Raw genomic sequence first — 15,775 nt, 5'->3', positions numbered from 1 at the left:
TTGTTTGTGCCTTTACCTTTGTCCTGGGGAGTTTTAAACGTGTGTGTAAGTTGCTGTTGCGGTGGATGTTAAGGAGTCTAAAGTTTCTTCAGAGGTCCCTCTGAAGTTGCATTTCATTCTGTCCCTTCCAGAAACGCAAGGACGACTCTCCCGTGCTCTACTCCAGCCCCAAGCCCTGTGGGATTGTGCAGCCTTACGGCACTGCAGAGATCCCAGTTATCATCGAAGTGCAGACGCTGGGCGAGCATCGCACCAAGGCTCTCGTCGGCGTGTTCGGGGATGAGAGAAACCCACGGGTGAGTGCAAGGGGAGATGTGAGCCTGTGTGCAACTGCTCCTGGCAGGGTGCACAGGGACAGGGATTCTTCCAGGGAAAACAGGCACAGGCTGCTGGGGAGAAGGACAGCAGGGATGGGTGGCACAAACAGCCCATGCCTCATAGGTGGTGATCTCAGTGTCTGACGCAGAAGGTAGTTCATCTAAGCTGGAATTTAGGGTAGTTTTAGTTAATTAAGCTTTAAAATGCTGTTAACTTTGGAAACACCTGTTTTCAAATGTCTTGTCATCTCTCTGAGCACAAAAGAAGATGTCAGAAGACTTCTGGGAACCTTGAGCTTTCTGTAAAAGAAAGGAAAGCTGGCATTGGAAGACTGGTTGCAAGGATTTAAACTTAGATTAAAACATAATGAAATGATGATGCCAAATTCCCTGGATGGCACCAAACATCTGAACCTGGGCCATTGTGGCACTGCATGTAAATCAGTGAACAGGAAGGACAGGCAATGCAGGCTGTGCCAGGGAGCTTGAAGTTTGACAAAACAGTTGCTTTCAACTATCAGGCTGCTTACCTTAAAAAGGAGGGTTTCTCCCTGCCAGAATAACCAGTTGTTTAACTGTCAGCCTGGTCTTAACTAGAGATTTCTTGCAAAGCTTTTACCTTTGGGCCAATAATTTGTAGTTTGAAAGGTTCTCTTACCTTAATCCTTTTAAATTTGGAGGTGAACATGTAATTTTCTTTTTCTTTTTTCCCAAAAGCCCAGCATTTCAGCTGGAGTGTGGTAGCTGTCCCTAAAGCAATAACTTGAGCAGGGTTGAGCTGTTTAAGCTTTTTTAGGTTTCCCTGTTGTGGTTTGTTTTGAGTGGTTTTTAATCTTTCTTGCCTGCTTCCTGGAACAGGGAGTAGAATTACGGAGCTCTGGACGGCTGGCAGAAATCTACCCAAGTCCAACTGTGTTAGAGTTTGGCAGGATCCCAGCTCTACAGCCTGCTTCACAAAGCTTTACCCTCTTCAACAAAGGTCTTGTCCCTGTAGACTTCAGCATAGAAATGGTAAGTATCTGTGGGGCTGTTTTCCAGGGAAATGGACTGGTCAGTAGCAGCCCTGACTTGGCTTTTAAAAGCAAGATTTCCATATTGCCCTGTGTGAGAGGAGGCAAGATACTCCAATATTCCCTCTGAGCCAGGCAAGAGGAACCTGGCTCTGGAGTGGTTTTAGCTGGGGCATCCCTCAGTGAGGTCAGGTGCAGAGATGTTGGAGCAGCAATTAATCTGGGTTGTGTTGACAAGTTCTCCCTTAATTTTATCTTTTGTCTTTAGCTGTATGTGTCACATTTTGGAGCTCCGAGATCAAGAGAAACCTGTGGTCCTTTGCTCCCCAGAGCATGGATTTCACTGTGGTTTCCCTGTCCCATCTACATTTGCTTTGTGCCAAACTGCTGTTAATAGTAGAGAGCAGGGTGTGAGGTGTGTCCTCAGACTGCTGGTGGGGAGGCAATTTTCACACCTCCTGGGGGTCAAGCCAGCTGGGCTGTCCACACAAGGACAAGGGTGGAGGTTGTGCACCCCCCAGCCTGTGATCTCTGTGCTATTGAAGAGCATCTTTGGGGAGCAGCTGCAGAGAAAGGCTGTTTAATATGTGGGGGCTGCATAGGGCAGAAGGAGCTGGGGCTGCTCCCCTGGCAGGGGGAGCAGGGCTGGTGCAGCCAGGAAGGGCTTGTAGGCTGGGCCTGGGGCTGGGTGGGATGTCTGCTGGAGGGGGAGATCTGTGAGGGGCTTGAGGTTTGCTCTTCTTCATGCTGGGTGTGTTGAACTTGTAGAGCTGGTTAAAACCTGATACCATGGACTTGTCTGTGTCTGTGGATAAAGCATCAGGCCATGTGGGAGAGTCCAGCCACAGCCTCCTGGGCCAAGGAGGAGGGGTGTGACTTTTCCTCTTGCTGCTTTTCCAGCTGTTTGGGAGATAAATGTTATTCTAAAGCGAGGGTTTTTTCCAGGGCAGCTTTCCCTGACTCCACAATGGAGTTCTGCTTTCAGCCTCTGCAGGGAGCAATGCACCTTGGCTGGGTGCTCATGGTGTGTAAAGGTTGGGTTTCATGTGCTCCTGCCAGGGCCAGACCTGCAGAGCTGTGTCTGCACAGCTGTGCTGGTGCAAGGCCTTTCCTCCCTCCTTTGGGCAGCCTCCAGCTCTCTTGGCCAATCTGTGAAGTCCATGAGAAAGCAGATGACAAGAGTTCTTGGGAAGAGTGGGCCATGCCCACAGAGCACATGTTGTCCAGTTTTCTTTCTGCTTCCTGCTTTCCTGCTCTGCTATAAGCATTTGGAGGTGACTTTTCTTTAGGCAGAGGGCACTGGGGCACCTCTCTACAGCTGATGATTGGTGGGGAGTGAGGGCTTCAGTCCTTTAGGGGGTGTTGAGAAGCACTGATGGCCCCTTGGGAAAGATTAGTTTGGTGTTGGGGTTTGCTTCCCTGGTTTTGCAGAGACATTCTTCAGGCTCTCAGCAGTGTCCTCCAGCCATGTGGTTTCTGCAGTGGGATTTTAGCAGTCCTGCCTTCCTCTGGCCTTGAGCCTTTGTGAGAGGCCAAGAGAGAGAAAGCAGCTTTCCTTGGCCCACAGTGCAGAGAAAGACTGGGGAAGGAACACTCTCCTGAGGATAAGCATCCCTTGGGTTGGGCAAAACGGGGTTAATTGGGTGAGTCCCTTAAAGGAGGGGAAAATACAGGTTGTATGAGCTCTGCTGTTGCCCAGTACTGTAGCTTAACTTTAGGGAGATTAGGCCTTCAGGATTTTTATCCTCCCCTCTTTAGTCTTTCCTTTTCTTATATCCCACAAGACACCAGGGTGTGTGGTTTCCATCCTGAATGCATATTATGCTTGTCTTACAGGCTTCCAAATCCTACTGCTTTGTTATTGAACCCAGTGAAGGAGCGATCCCTGCTAGGGGTGAGGTTCCTGTGACTGTCACAGCAACCCTGGATGACACTGTGGGTTTTGATGACGCTGTCCAGCTGTTCATTGGGAACAGCCTTTGGAGCAGTGTCTTTCTCCAGGCTTTCGGCATTGGCACCACAATTGTCACAGACAAACCATTTGCCCCAGAGCTCAACTTGGGATACCAATTCAGGTAGGAGATCTCTCCACTCCCACCTCTCCTCCTGTCTCAACAAGGAGCAGTTTTTCTGTAGTCCTTCAGGCAAGATCTTCTTCAGTGTTCAAAGCCCTGACTCCTTCCCTAAAGGCAGAGATTCCTTTACAAACATGTGATGGGCACTTGAGAGTTGTTAGACACCCTCAAAAGCCACTGAAAGGGAAACCAGTTGCTAAATTGCCACAAACTGTCTCTAGTTCTAATACATTGATGTCCTCACTTGATCGAGTAATGATCTCACAGGCTGCCCCAGAACTAAAGGTTCCTGAAATGGTGCCCAGATGAGGCAGTCCCTCCATGTGGCTGAGGCACCAAGGGAAGATCCTTTCTCTTGCCCTTGCCCTTGCCCTTTCCCAATGGCACCTCCCAGGCAAGCAGGGGCCCTGGGAACAAAGAGACAGGAGGGTGACAACCCCCACCAGGAAGGCAGGAGCCCACAGAGCAGTTCCAGAGGCAGAGTTGCCAGCAGAGTTTGCAAAGTTCACTTCCAAACAGTTTCTAATTGCAAAATGAAATTTCTACAAATGGCTACCAGTGCAGAGCCAAGGCTGATACGAACGAGAGAGGCTCTGCTCCCCTGGTTTCCTCTCCTGGAGCAGGCAGATGATTTTTACCAGCTTGCTGGGATCATCCAGAAACTGCCTCTGAGCCGGCTTTTAGGAATGTCTGCAATCCTACCCCCACACACAAGGTCCCCAAGGGCAGCATCTCAAAGATTCAGTTTCAGCTTTGGGCACAGATTAATACAAAATGCAGCAACAGTATGAATCACCCCAGAACAAACATTTTGGGGGAAAACACCACGTCCTGTTAGCCTCACCTGGAAAATGTTACATTACCATTATAAACATATTTCTCTTTGCAATAATGACATCAAAAGGGCACCTTATCAGACACCACTTCTGGTCCACATTAAGAGCTGGAAATGAAGACAGTCTCTAAGCAATTAACACCTCAGGTTGCTCACTGGGAGCAATCTGATGACCAGGGAAATAGCTACTCTCATACTCTTTTCCATCCTGCCTTCTATTCCAGCCTCGTGCCCTGTATTCATCAGTTCAAAGTAACAAACAAGGGCCGCCGTTACCATCAGCTCTTCTGGAGTGCGGAATGCTACAGCCCACCTGAGGAGGGGGGCCAGAGTGTCTCAACCCTCAGCAGCCCCAGGGCCAAGGATGATTCCCAGCGCCCCAAACGTTCCAAGCCTGCGTTTGGGGTGAAGTCACTGATGATTGGCCTGCAGCCAGGCCAGTCTGAGGACATGGTGCTGCGAGGCTTCTCCCGCATCCCACAGGTGAGATCCCCTCCTCTGGGCTTGTTCCACAGGCCCTTGACATTTGCCTGGGGAAATGAGCAGGGGCCTTCACAAAACTGATTTAAGGCTACTCGTTTCTGTGGCAGCACCAGTTGCTTTCCTTGCTGGCCACCATCAGACCAGCTGAGACTTTATTGTGATTCCACAGCTAGCAAAACCCAGTGCTGATCCCAAAGCAGGGGTGGATGGAAATATTGCTCTTTTGGGGCAAGCAGTGTTGCATGCTGAGTCAGCAAAGAAGGGCAGAGAAATAAGTTACACTTAGACTAGGAGTCCAAAAAGAAAGTGAACTAAACAAGTGCCAAGTGGTTTATCTGGGGTGAGCACGGAGTAAAACAAAAGCCATGTCAAGGGAGGGGGTTTCTCACAAGTGCCTTTTGTGGTTATTGGGGTGCAGTGTTACAGACAATTGAGCACAGGAAGAAAAGGGGGCAGGGACTGTAACTGTGGCAGGAATAGGGCCCGTGGTGGGTGCAGAGCCAATGCAGGGCATTTGCAGGGTGCCCTGCCACTACGCACTGGTGACAAGTGACTCTTGCTTGCAGGAGGTGCAGGATTATGTGTTCTGTGAAGCCATCATTGGGACATCCCCCAAGATGGAGAGGATAATAGAAACAATCATTACCTGTCAGTTCATTCACCCCTCTATAGAAGTATCAGCCAGACAATTCTCTTTCTATGTGGAGAAGGTAAGTCTGGATTGCATGCTGGCATTTTAACAGCATGGCTGAGGGGGGTGTGTGCTTGTGTTAAAGCCCCTCTTTACCCTTCCTGAGGCACTTTGTAAAGTGAGTGAAGATGCTTTTAGAGATGAGACTGGTATTTGACTTCCCCAAAGTAAAAGTGCAGTTCCAGCTGCAGTGCCAAGGAGATGGTGGCCACTCCAGAGAAATGCCAGTTTCTGTGCTCACTGTAAAGGGAGGCTTTTGAGGACCCTCCAAGGCACGGTGATGTCTGTACACTGATGCTGCAGGGAAGCTGGGGAAAACTGGAGATTCCTGTGAATTCCTCAGGCTGACAAGGAAAAACCCAACATCTCCTGTGTCTCTTTGCCTTCTCTGCTGTTGGCATGGATGCTTGATGGTACAGCTATATGGATCAGCTCTGTGCATTTCCCTAAGCCTCCTCTGCTTCAAACGACCCCCAGGCATCCTGCAACTGCAGTGATGATAACACTGAGGCAGAGCAGGTGCCCTTTAGTCTCTGGATCCAACTCCAGCATCATCTTTCTGCCTCCTGCAAGTTGTCTGAAAAAGAGAAGATGGTTAATGATTTGGTTTCTGTAGTTTCAGGCCTCTCCTCTGGTTCCCAGGCTTCCAGTGAAGTACAGAATCCCTGGAACAGGCAGTTCAGATGTAATTGAGAAGCTTTTCAGCTCTCCCTGATTCTGCCTGGGTTCTGCTCAATGCCACACACACAAACTGATTTATTGCATACTATGGCACAGCACCTGTTTGGTATCAGTACATGCAGAAGTCGTTTCCCAAAGTCTCTGGTTTCTCTAAACCATGCAGGAAGCCCAGCACAATGCTCAGACAGGAAGGAAGAGCCCAGGCTGATCAGAGCTTTGAGACCACAGACACCTTGTCCCTGTAGCAGGGGCTGCAGGACACGTGGTGCAGACAAAGTGCTTTTTGAGGCTGCTAGAGCCAGGAAGGTTGTGAGAAATGACTGTATGTGAGTGAAGATCCTCTAGTGCTGTTCTGCCCAATAGAGAGCCAAAAGTGGAGACAAATGGCCTGGATTCACTTTTTGCTTTAGATCTTGGTCAAGCAGCCACCTCCTCTCAGGGGCCTATTCCCTCATCTGTACTTGGGAGTTTTCCCTGTCCTCCAGAGGATGCTGTGGTTTCTAAACATGAAAAGCATCTGCTGTCAAGAGAAACCTCCTGGAAGGGTAGAAACAAATAGAAAGGGTAAACAGAAATGTATGCACTCGTGAGGCTGAAAAATGTGAGCTGCAGCAGAAGCAGAAGGAGGTCTGTTTCTAGTTGAGGCTGTTTTTCCTTGTCTCCTGTTTCCATAGAAACCCAGTGATGTCCTGACACTGCAGTACCAGCCTTTGTCTTTAAAAAACACCTGCCTGCTGCCACTGGACCTCATGCTGCACTTGGAGCAGCCATTCCTGGTCTGTGATAAGGAGCAGCAGCCCCTCCCAGGTGGCCAGGTGAGCAGCCCTGGCCTCCTCCAGTGGGGTCTGAAGAGGAGGGATGTGGTGGTGCCTTTCTGTTGGGAGCTCCTTGAGTCAAGAAGTTTATTCTGTAGCATCAGCAGTGGGCTGGCCTGAGCTGCATCAGCAAAGCTGCTGAAGGAATCAAAATCTTATCTGAATTGAGTAGATCCATCCTGGCTTTAAGGCACAGGGAGAGGGGAGCAGGCAGCTGGGTCTGGGCAAGCCATGCAGGGAAGGTGTCTCCTGGAAAGCCATGCCAGCTCTCCAGCAGCCACCCCCTTGTACTGGGGCTGAGCACAGAAACGGGAGCCTGAGGGATCCTGGACTGGCCTGTGGTGCCTGCAGCCAGACCCCTGCTGTAGAGAGATGAACCATGAACTGAGAAGCCCGTGCTGGGGTCACTTGGAGCATTTACTGTTTCATGCTGTCAGACCTTGGGACATCATCCCACAGGTGATTAATTACTGCTCATCTCCTTGCAGCCTGTGAGAGTGGATGTAGGGGAGACCTGTCATCTCTACATCGTGTTTGACCCAGCTTATGAACTGGATTTTAAGAGCTGGAGAAAAGAGAAGGTTCTGAAGATAGACATGGTCAGGGGCCATCCTTTTGTGGAGCATATCACCCTTGAGGGAGAAGTTCACTTCCCAAATCTCCAAATGCAGCCCAGCTCCGTGGAGTTTGGCTTCATCAGGCCTGACACGAAAAAAGTGCGTTCCCTGGAGATGACCAACTGCAGCCCACTGCCCGTCCAGTACCGCTGGTCATTCCGTTCCGACAGCAAGGTGACCAGGTTTAGGTATGTGCACCTTTGCCCTCCCCTTGAAGCTCTTCTTGCTGTGTCCTGTTTGTACTTGGCCAAGAGCAAAGCTGTTTGCCTGGCATCTGACAAATGGCACTGAGCAGCTGTGCTCAGGCTGGATGCTCAGGGAATAGGTTTTCCACCACTTTGGTGCTGCACAGCCCCCACAGTGGTTTCCCCTGGGAAGGAAAGCTGGGGTGAAAGCTGCTTTCTCAGACCTCTGTGGCCTGAGGCCATGTCCACCTTGATGAAGGGCTCCTAGTCCTTGTAGTCCTGTAATTAAAAGGTAACTTTTGTAGTTACAATAAGAACTATGTCAGTGGGGTTTTTTTTTAGAAAGGAATGAGGCACTCGAACCAGATAGCAGCCACAGGACAGCTAAATCTTTCAGAGAAAAGAATTTATTGCTCTCTTATCAGAAGAAATGAACTTCTTCCCGCCTCAAAGGCACTGTTAGGATTAGAAGGAAGAAGTTGATGAAGACCAGACAGAATCCTGTGTTTGAATGGAATTTATGCATCATGTATGAAGTGTATGAATATGCAACGGGCTATTGTTCTTAAGGGTTAATCCTTTGTTAGTGGGGGTCCTTTTTCAGGCTCGTGCTGCCCAGAAAAAGGTACCCGGACGTCCGTAACTCTTTGTATTTGTTGTCCCATTTGTTGTCCTAATTCAAATTGTCCAAATTATTTTTACTCTAATTATATTACTATTTTTATAACCATTTTATTACTATTAGACTTTTAAAATTTTGAAAACAAGTGATTGGCATTTTTCACAATAGTTATCTTATTTTCCAGAGATGAGCTTTGCCCACCTAAATTCAAACCCCAACCACCAAAAGGGAAGAAGACCAGTTTGGAGTCCCCAGCATCTCGATGGAGACACTTCAAGATGAGACAGGAGCAGGCAGCCAGAATGCTGAAAGAAGTGGATGATTTTACCCAGTCTTTAAGAGACAAGGTAGATTTTCTTGTACATCTACTGCTTGTGTTTCCTCCCCAGCCTGCCACCACCAAGTCATGCTCATGCTGACCTCCCTTTTTGCTGCCCTGCTGTCCGGTGCCCTGACAGTGGGCTGGGCAGCAGGGCCAGTGGCTGGACGTGGGCTGTGTGGGAGGGAGAAATAGGAGAGTTTTCCTTGGAGAAGCTCACTCAGATCCTACAGACCTGTGTTGAGTGTGGGATTTTTTGCCCTCACAATGAAAGATGAAGCTTTTATCTGCATCATCATGGTAAGGCCTCCAGCTTCCTTCCCAGAGCAAGCTGGGATGAGTCCTGATCTCCATGGAGCCTCTTCCCAAGGCAGCCAGACTCCCTGTTTGCAGGGCTCTGCTTTCACCCAGAGCTGCTATTGCACTGCTGGCCCTGGAGCTGTCTTACAAACGGAGACTTTGCAAAGTGGCTGTCTCTTCCTCCCAGCATAGAAAATGGCTTCTTTTTCAGGTGCAATCAAATCAACTTCCTGAATACCCTCGCCTCCAAGTAGGGTTTGAGGGATTCAGCATCTCCGTGGACAAACCGCAGACTTCCCTCAAAGCAGAGGAGGTAAGAGGGAATCTGTCTCACTTGCACATTGTCAGTGTAGCAAGCAGGGCTGGAGCTCCCAGTGCCACTGGTGGCCCTCAGCATTGGCCACAGAGGGGCCTCCCATCCCTGCAGGCCCATCACAAAGTGCTGCTGAAGCAACTGGTAGTTGGAGAGGCCATGCAGGACATGTTGTATGGCTGCCCAAGGACACTTTGCAGCACCTATGGAGGGCACTGCTCCCCCTGGAACTCCTCAGGTGGTCCATAGGAAACTTTTGCAGGAGCTTTTGCTGTAGCACCTTGAGAAAGCAGCATTTAAATCAGAGAGAGGGGAAGAGCCTCAGGAGTCAGATGAGCTGGGCTGGAGTCCTGCGCTCAGCTCCGAGAGCTCTCACTCTGAGCCTCCTCCTTTTCTAAAAGCAGTAAGAAATGCTTTTTAAAGGCAAGTTGTGCATCAGAGAGAATTTCTACTGCCAGGAGACATCCCAGTTCACTTTCACGTAATGTACTAATTAATGCATGGATCTGTGAGTGTGGGAGAAGATTTTCCCCATGGTCCCTGCACTGGTCAGTGGCATGGATGCAGGATGAGGTGAGGGTGATTCTGGCAGTGTTTGGGGAGTAGGCCCCTCCAGGTACAGCTGCACTTTGCTCCAAGATGCTCTTTGCATCCATTGCCGTGCTCAACAGCTCAATCTCTCCTGTCTTCCATCCAGGCTTTCAGTATCCTGCCAATGTCAGGTGTGCTGCAGCCAGGTGAGAGCCAGCAGGTCTCCTTCACCTACTCTGGCCACCTCAACACCATCTCCGATGTCACGGCGCTGTGCCACGTGGAGGGAGGCCCCACCTACGAGGTGCTGGTGACCGGGGAGATCTCACATTTCAGCTACTCCGTGAGGCCCCAGGAGATCAACTGTGGCTCACAGGTACCACACACATCCCTGGCACAGCTCCTTGCCTTGGCACCACGGCCAGCAGGTTCCTGCCCACCTCGCTCCAGGGCTCCCTTCCCTTCCCAGCCCCTTTGTTGGCTCTGGGGCTTGGAAGCCCAACCTTTGAGGGACACATCTGGCATCCAAGCTGCTCTAAAATGGCCATCTCCAACCCTCTCCACAATGCTGGGAATGCCTCTTTTTCAGGGTACCTAACACTGCCTCCTGGGGCAGGCAGGGTCCCAGTGAGGGTGCTCTGAGGGGTGTGTCCCTGAGACATCTCTCTGCTGATCCACACCTAAAGCCTGACCTCCAAGGAGATGCTCTTGTCTAAAGCTCTTGCTTAATCCACACAATAATCAAGGGAAGAAGTTGGGCTTCCAGGCACTACAGTTGGAGAGACTGTCCCAGAATAATCCCCAGTTCACTCTTTTCCAGTCAAAAGCCCACAGATATTTCCAGCTGCTGGCCCTGTCTGTGTTGCCCCAGGTGACTCCCTTGTTGCATCTATGTTGCTTGCCAATACTTGCATGCAGGTGCCTTTTCTCCTGGAATGCCTCAGTGCTGTCTCTGTTTCTCCTGGCTGTTGGTGACCCCCTGTTCATTTATTGCTGGCCCTCACATGGTTGTTACCACAGCTCTGTGTGCTGCCAGAGCTCCCTGGTGCTGTGCAGGTGCCCTGGGCCTGGGGGTTCCCCAGGTTCCCAAGTGCCCCTATCTCCTCCCTGGTCCCTGCTCCCATGATGCGTCTGCTTTCAAGCCCAGGAGGGAGGAAGGAGATTCCCAGCAGCAGGCCTGGTCTGTAACTTCCCTCTCCTGTGCCTTCTCTCCAGATGTTTAATGAAGTTCATCACAGCGATGTCACCCTGGTGAACAGTGGCAAGATTGAATTCAAGTGGGTGCTAAAGCCTAGCCCTGCAGACAAGTGTCTGCCTGGTGTGTTTCTGGTCAACCCCACCACTGTAAGTAGCACAAGTGACTGAGCCCAGCCCTGTGTCAGGTGGCCCAGGAGAGTATTAAAGAGAAAAAAAGGGGGGGAGGTGGGGAAGGGGGAAAAAAGTCAGAGGGGAAAACCCCAAACCCAGCCATGAGAGAGACAGGGCTGTAAGCAATTTCTGCTGGGGCCAGAGAAGGTCAAACAAGTGCTCTCCTGACAGACTCCCCCACGGCCTTGGCTGGTGGGTGGCTCTGCTGTCAGAGGCAGACACCGGCGGGAGGCACAGGAGCGTGGTTCACTGTCCTGTCCTGCTGTAAGGGGAGCAGAGGAGAATTCTTTTTGATAGATTTCTCAGAGGAAAATAAGGCACAAACCCAGCAAGTAGTGTATCTGAAAACTGTTTGTTGATAAAGAAATGGCATGGTCCCGACCAGAGGGGGGACAGAAAAGAGAGAAAATGAGAAACAGAGAGAGTAACACAGGACAGGGACAGAGCGTCACCGCGAGAGCCCTGAGGCGCTGTGTCGGCTCCTGCTCGGCAGATGGAGCAAGTGCTGCCAACCGCACCAGCGTGCGTGCCCGCCGCGGCGGGAGGGGCTCCATGGGCCGGCAGCGGGGCCGGGCTGGATCGGCCGGCAGCGGGGCCGGGCTCCATCGGCCGGCAGCGGGGCCGGGCTCCATGGGCCGGCAGCGGGGCCGGGCTGGATCGGCCGGCAGCGGGGCCGGGCTGGATCGGCCGGCAGCGGGGCCGGGCTCCATGGGCCGGCAGCGGGGCCGGGCTCCATCGGCCGGCAGCGGGGCCGGGCTCCATCGGCCGGCAGCGGGGCCGGGATCCATGGGCCGGCAGCGGGGCCGGGCTCCATGGGCCGGCAGCGGGGCCGGGCTCCATCGGCCGGCAGCGGGGTCCCGCGGGCTGCGGCCGGGCCGGGCTCAGCAGCCGCGGTTTGTCCCGGTCGGGGCACGGCGGCTGCTCCCTCGGCGGAACAGCGGAGCGCTGGGTTGCCGTGGCGAGCGGGGAAGCGGCGACAGCAGCCTAGACAGACAGGGAAGAAGTGGTTCTGTAGGGAGCCGGACCCTCCGGCTGCTCCCAGCCCAACAAAATAACAAAAGTGGCAGGGAAAAACTGTCTGTGTTAACTGCTATTATATGCTGAGATTTCTCCCATAACTCAGCCCGTTTAGGACTTTTTTGCTCAGACAGGCAAAATTTTCCTGGGCTTTGGGGTCTGTCCGCCTCCATTGGGGAAATCTCTTGCAGCCCCCTAGACACAGAGCCTGTCTGCATTTTCTCCTAACAACCTCCTTTACACATGGGATGTGTTAAGGCTCCCAGCACGTCTACAGCCTCTATAGTAACTTTTCACCCCACGTTAGAAAGTGGATTTATAACGTATGTTGAGGCATAAGTAAAAATTTAATTGATTGCTCACAGTCACTCAGGGGACCCCGATGGCTGAGATCTCAGGCTGTGCTGGCACTGGAGCGTTTCTGAGGGTCACCTTACCCAGGCTGTGTGGTCACATATCCCTTAGTAGGCTTGCTGCTCCCTGCCTCCTCCAGCTTTGTTGCTGTGCAGCGGCTTTGTGGGGCAGTGAGGGGGCCAGGGAGCAGCGGGGCTGGAAGAGCTGGAGAGAAACTAGCAGCATCCCACCGCTGTCCAAGCTTCTCAGTCCTGCCGGATGTCTTTGAGCCAAAGCAGCGCTCCTGCCTTTGTCCCTCCCTGCGGTGGGAAGAGGAAGCCAACTGGCTTCCCCATTTCTTCATGCCTGTCTCCTACAAGGGACGAGAGGAGCTGCTGGCCCTGCTCAGTGCAGGGATTTCCCTTCCACAGCGGCAGCAGAAGCGCCTTTTGTTGATGAGGCAGGCTCTTGCTGTCAGAGGGCAAACCCCATCAGCAGCAGAGCTGTGCTCCCATCGGACTGTGCTCACATCAGGCTGTGCTGGGGCTGCAGCCTTGTGAGCCCTGGGGAGAACACACTGCACCCCAGGGTCAGAGGCTCGACCTTTTGGTCACAAGGAAGGTAGAAGGTGTGAGTAACAAAGCCTGCTCCTCAGTTAAAATTTAAAGAAAATTTAATAAGAGACAACAGGGGACCAATAAAGTAGAAGTAGTAGTAGTCAATAGTAGAAGTAGTCAATAAAGTAGAAGTAAAAGCGCTGGGTGTTTGACTTGGGTACTTAGCCACAACCAGAGGCACACACCAGACAACACAGCAACAGCCCTTGTATACTCTGGGTATTGCATCAGCCTAATGCATATTTACAAATGGTTATACATTCTCAAACATTTTAACATAGTTCCACCTCTGTCCTGCCTTTTTGGAGTATGTGCAGTTGTCCTAGTCCAGGTCATTTGTTACTTTTTTACACATTCAACAGGTTTCCATTCCTTCATTGGTTAAATGTTAATATTGCAACAACTCTTCACCAACATTGGTATCACAACATAACATTCTCATTAAAAGAACCCTAAACTTTAGCAAAACTTCTTTTACAGAAGTCATCGTTATAAAACACATAGTATCTACTCTAACAATTGTGAAAGCCAATACTGTAATATATTTATCATGAAGGTGATGTGGTCTGATGGTTTCTTCTAGATGAGAACCTGTCTCCTCAGCCTGTCTGTCCCCTGAGCCATCCCTCATCAAACACTCTGATGCATTCCCTCCCTCTTCTCCCATCCCTGCAGGGTTCCCTTGCACCTGGCAAGAAGCGAGTGCTGAAATTCTCTTACATGCCAGGATTACCAGGAGCCTTCAGCAGGACTTACCAGCTTAAAGTGGGTGACCTGCAACCAGAAAATATCTGCCTGAAAGGAGAAGCATCCTTTCCCATGATCAGTCTGGACCTGCCCTGGAGCATCAGAGGTGGGCACTGCCTGTCTGCCCTCAGGAAAGGCCCCTCTGGTTTTGTTCCCTACCATAGGCCCTGAGGGCAGCTCATGCCAACCTCCACCGAGCCTGGAGGGTTGCAGGACTCCCAGACCAAGTCAAGCCCCCTGGTTGCTTCATGAGTCTTGAGCAGAGGATGCCATGTGGACTTTGTCCCAGGAGCCAACCTGCAGAGCCTGCCATCCTCATCCCTGAAGGACGATGGCTAGAGTGAAAGGCTTGGGAAAGCTGTAAGAGAGGCTGGCAGGGCTTCTGGCAGGGTTGGATCTGTGTGACATTGCAGGGGATGAGATTCAGAGAGGAACAGCAGCATCCACTTTCCATAGATGGCTTGAGGGATTTCTTTCTGGTAGAAACCAATGTTGGGAGGCAGGGACTTCCCAGCTTCAATGGGACTGGCACTTTGCTCACACTTCTCTTTGTGGATGTTTTCTTTCTTCAGGAAATGAAAAATATGAGAAGACACTGAAACGGCTCATAAAACGCCAGCAAATATATGATCCCAGCTATAAATCAGTTGTTCTGAAGAAGCCTCAGAGCCCAAAGATTGAGACCTTGAAGTCTCAGACCTTGAAGACTCAGAACCCAAAGACTCAGGACCTGCAGCCCAGCGTGCTTGCCTCTGGCACTGTAGTAAGAACAGCTGCAGCCCCGTTTGGCACAGGCCACCCTCTCCATGTCACCTGAGCCCCTTGCAGCCCACAGCAGCTTCCTGGTGCCCTGATGACCCTTGGGACCTCCCTGCCCACTGACAACCTTGTGTCACCTCAGCATTGCCCCTAGGGCTGCCCCGCTGGTCATGTCTCTTCTGGGGCTGCAGCAGCTTCCTGGCTACCCCAGGGAGAGATCCTGAAGGCCATGCTCCAGGGATGGAGTTGATGGTGCTTTGAGGGAGATGCAGGTCATTGCTGGGGAGTTCATTGTTCCCAACCCAAGCCCTGCCAGATTTACAGCCCTTACCAGCAGCTGCCTGATTGTGCCCTGGGGCTGTGCTGGAGGTGCTCATCTCCAAGAGGCACCAGCTTGGTCCCAGTTCCCTTTCAAGACAGCTGCTGTCCAAGCTGCCTTGGTACAGGCTGGGGGAAGGCAAGTATCTGGAGCTCTGGAAGGTTCCTGGCTTGTCTGTCTGCCTGGCCAGATCAGCTTTGCTGACAGTGTCTGGGCAGGCAAAGATGCTGGAGTTACTTCCCTGGAGATGAGGTCCTGGCTAAGAGAGCAGGAGGTGTCACAGGCACTGAGCAGCCAGCCAGGAGGACCCCACACCCCCTCCCAGCAAGAGTGGGGTGGGATCCTTTCTCAGGTGCAAGCTGGGCTTTGGGAAGGACCTTTGCTAACCAGCCACTGTCTTCCCTTTCTTCAGTCAGACACTCAGCTGCAGATAAAGATGATGGGGATGCTGATGGAGAAGGCTGCTCTGGAGCTGCAGCAAAAGCTCACATCCCATCCCCTGAAGAGCAGGTTCCCTGACAAGGAGCTGTGCCAGAGTCTTGCCAAGTGAGTAGGGGCTCCCATGCCCATCTCCAGGTGCCCCTTGGGAACACCCAGCCATGTCCCCTTCTCCTGAGAGCTCCCTGTTTCTGCAGAGCTGGGAACAGCCTGGACTTCAGAAAGGGTCTGGTCCTGGTGGCTGTGACACGCTGCCTGTGAGCAGTGGAGTGTCCTCCCTTCCCCAGCACCACGCTGAGCTTTGGACTGCTCAGCTCCCCACAGCTGTGGGGTTCTGTCCCTAGAGCTGGGGGACCCAGTGCAGACCTTCAGGCCCTTCCAGA

This window comes from Molothrus ater, chromosome 12 (genome assembly GCF_012460135.2).
Source record: "Molothrus ater isolate BHLD 08-10-18 breed brown headed cowbird chromosome 12, BPBGC_Mater_1.1, whole genome shotgun sequence".
Taxonomy (NCBI): domain Eukaryota; kingdom Metazoa; phylum Chordata; class Aves; order Passeriformes; family Icteridae; genus Molothrus; species Molothrus ater.
The sequence above is the reverse complement of the archived record's forward strand: the minus strand, read 5'-3'. Positions refer to the sequence as shown.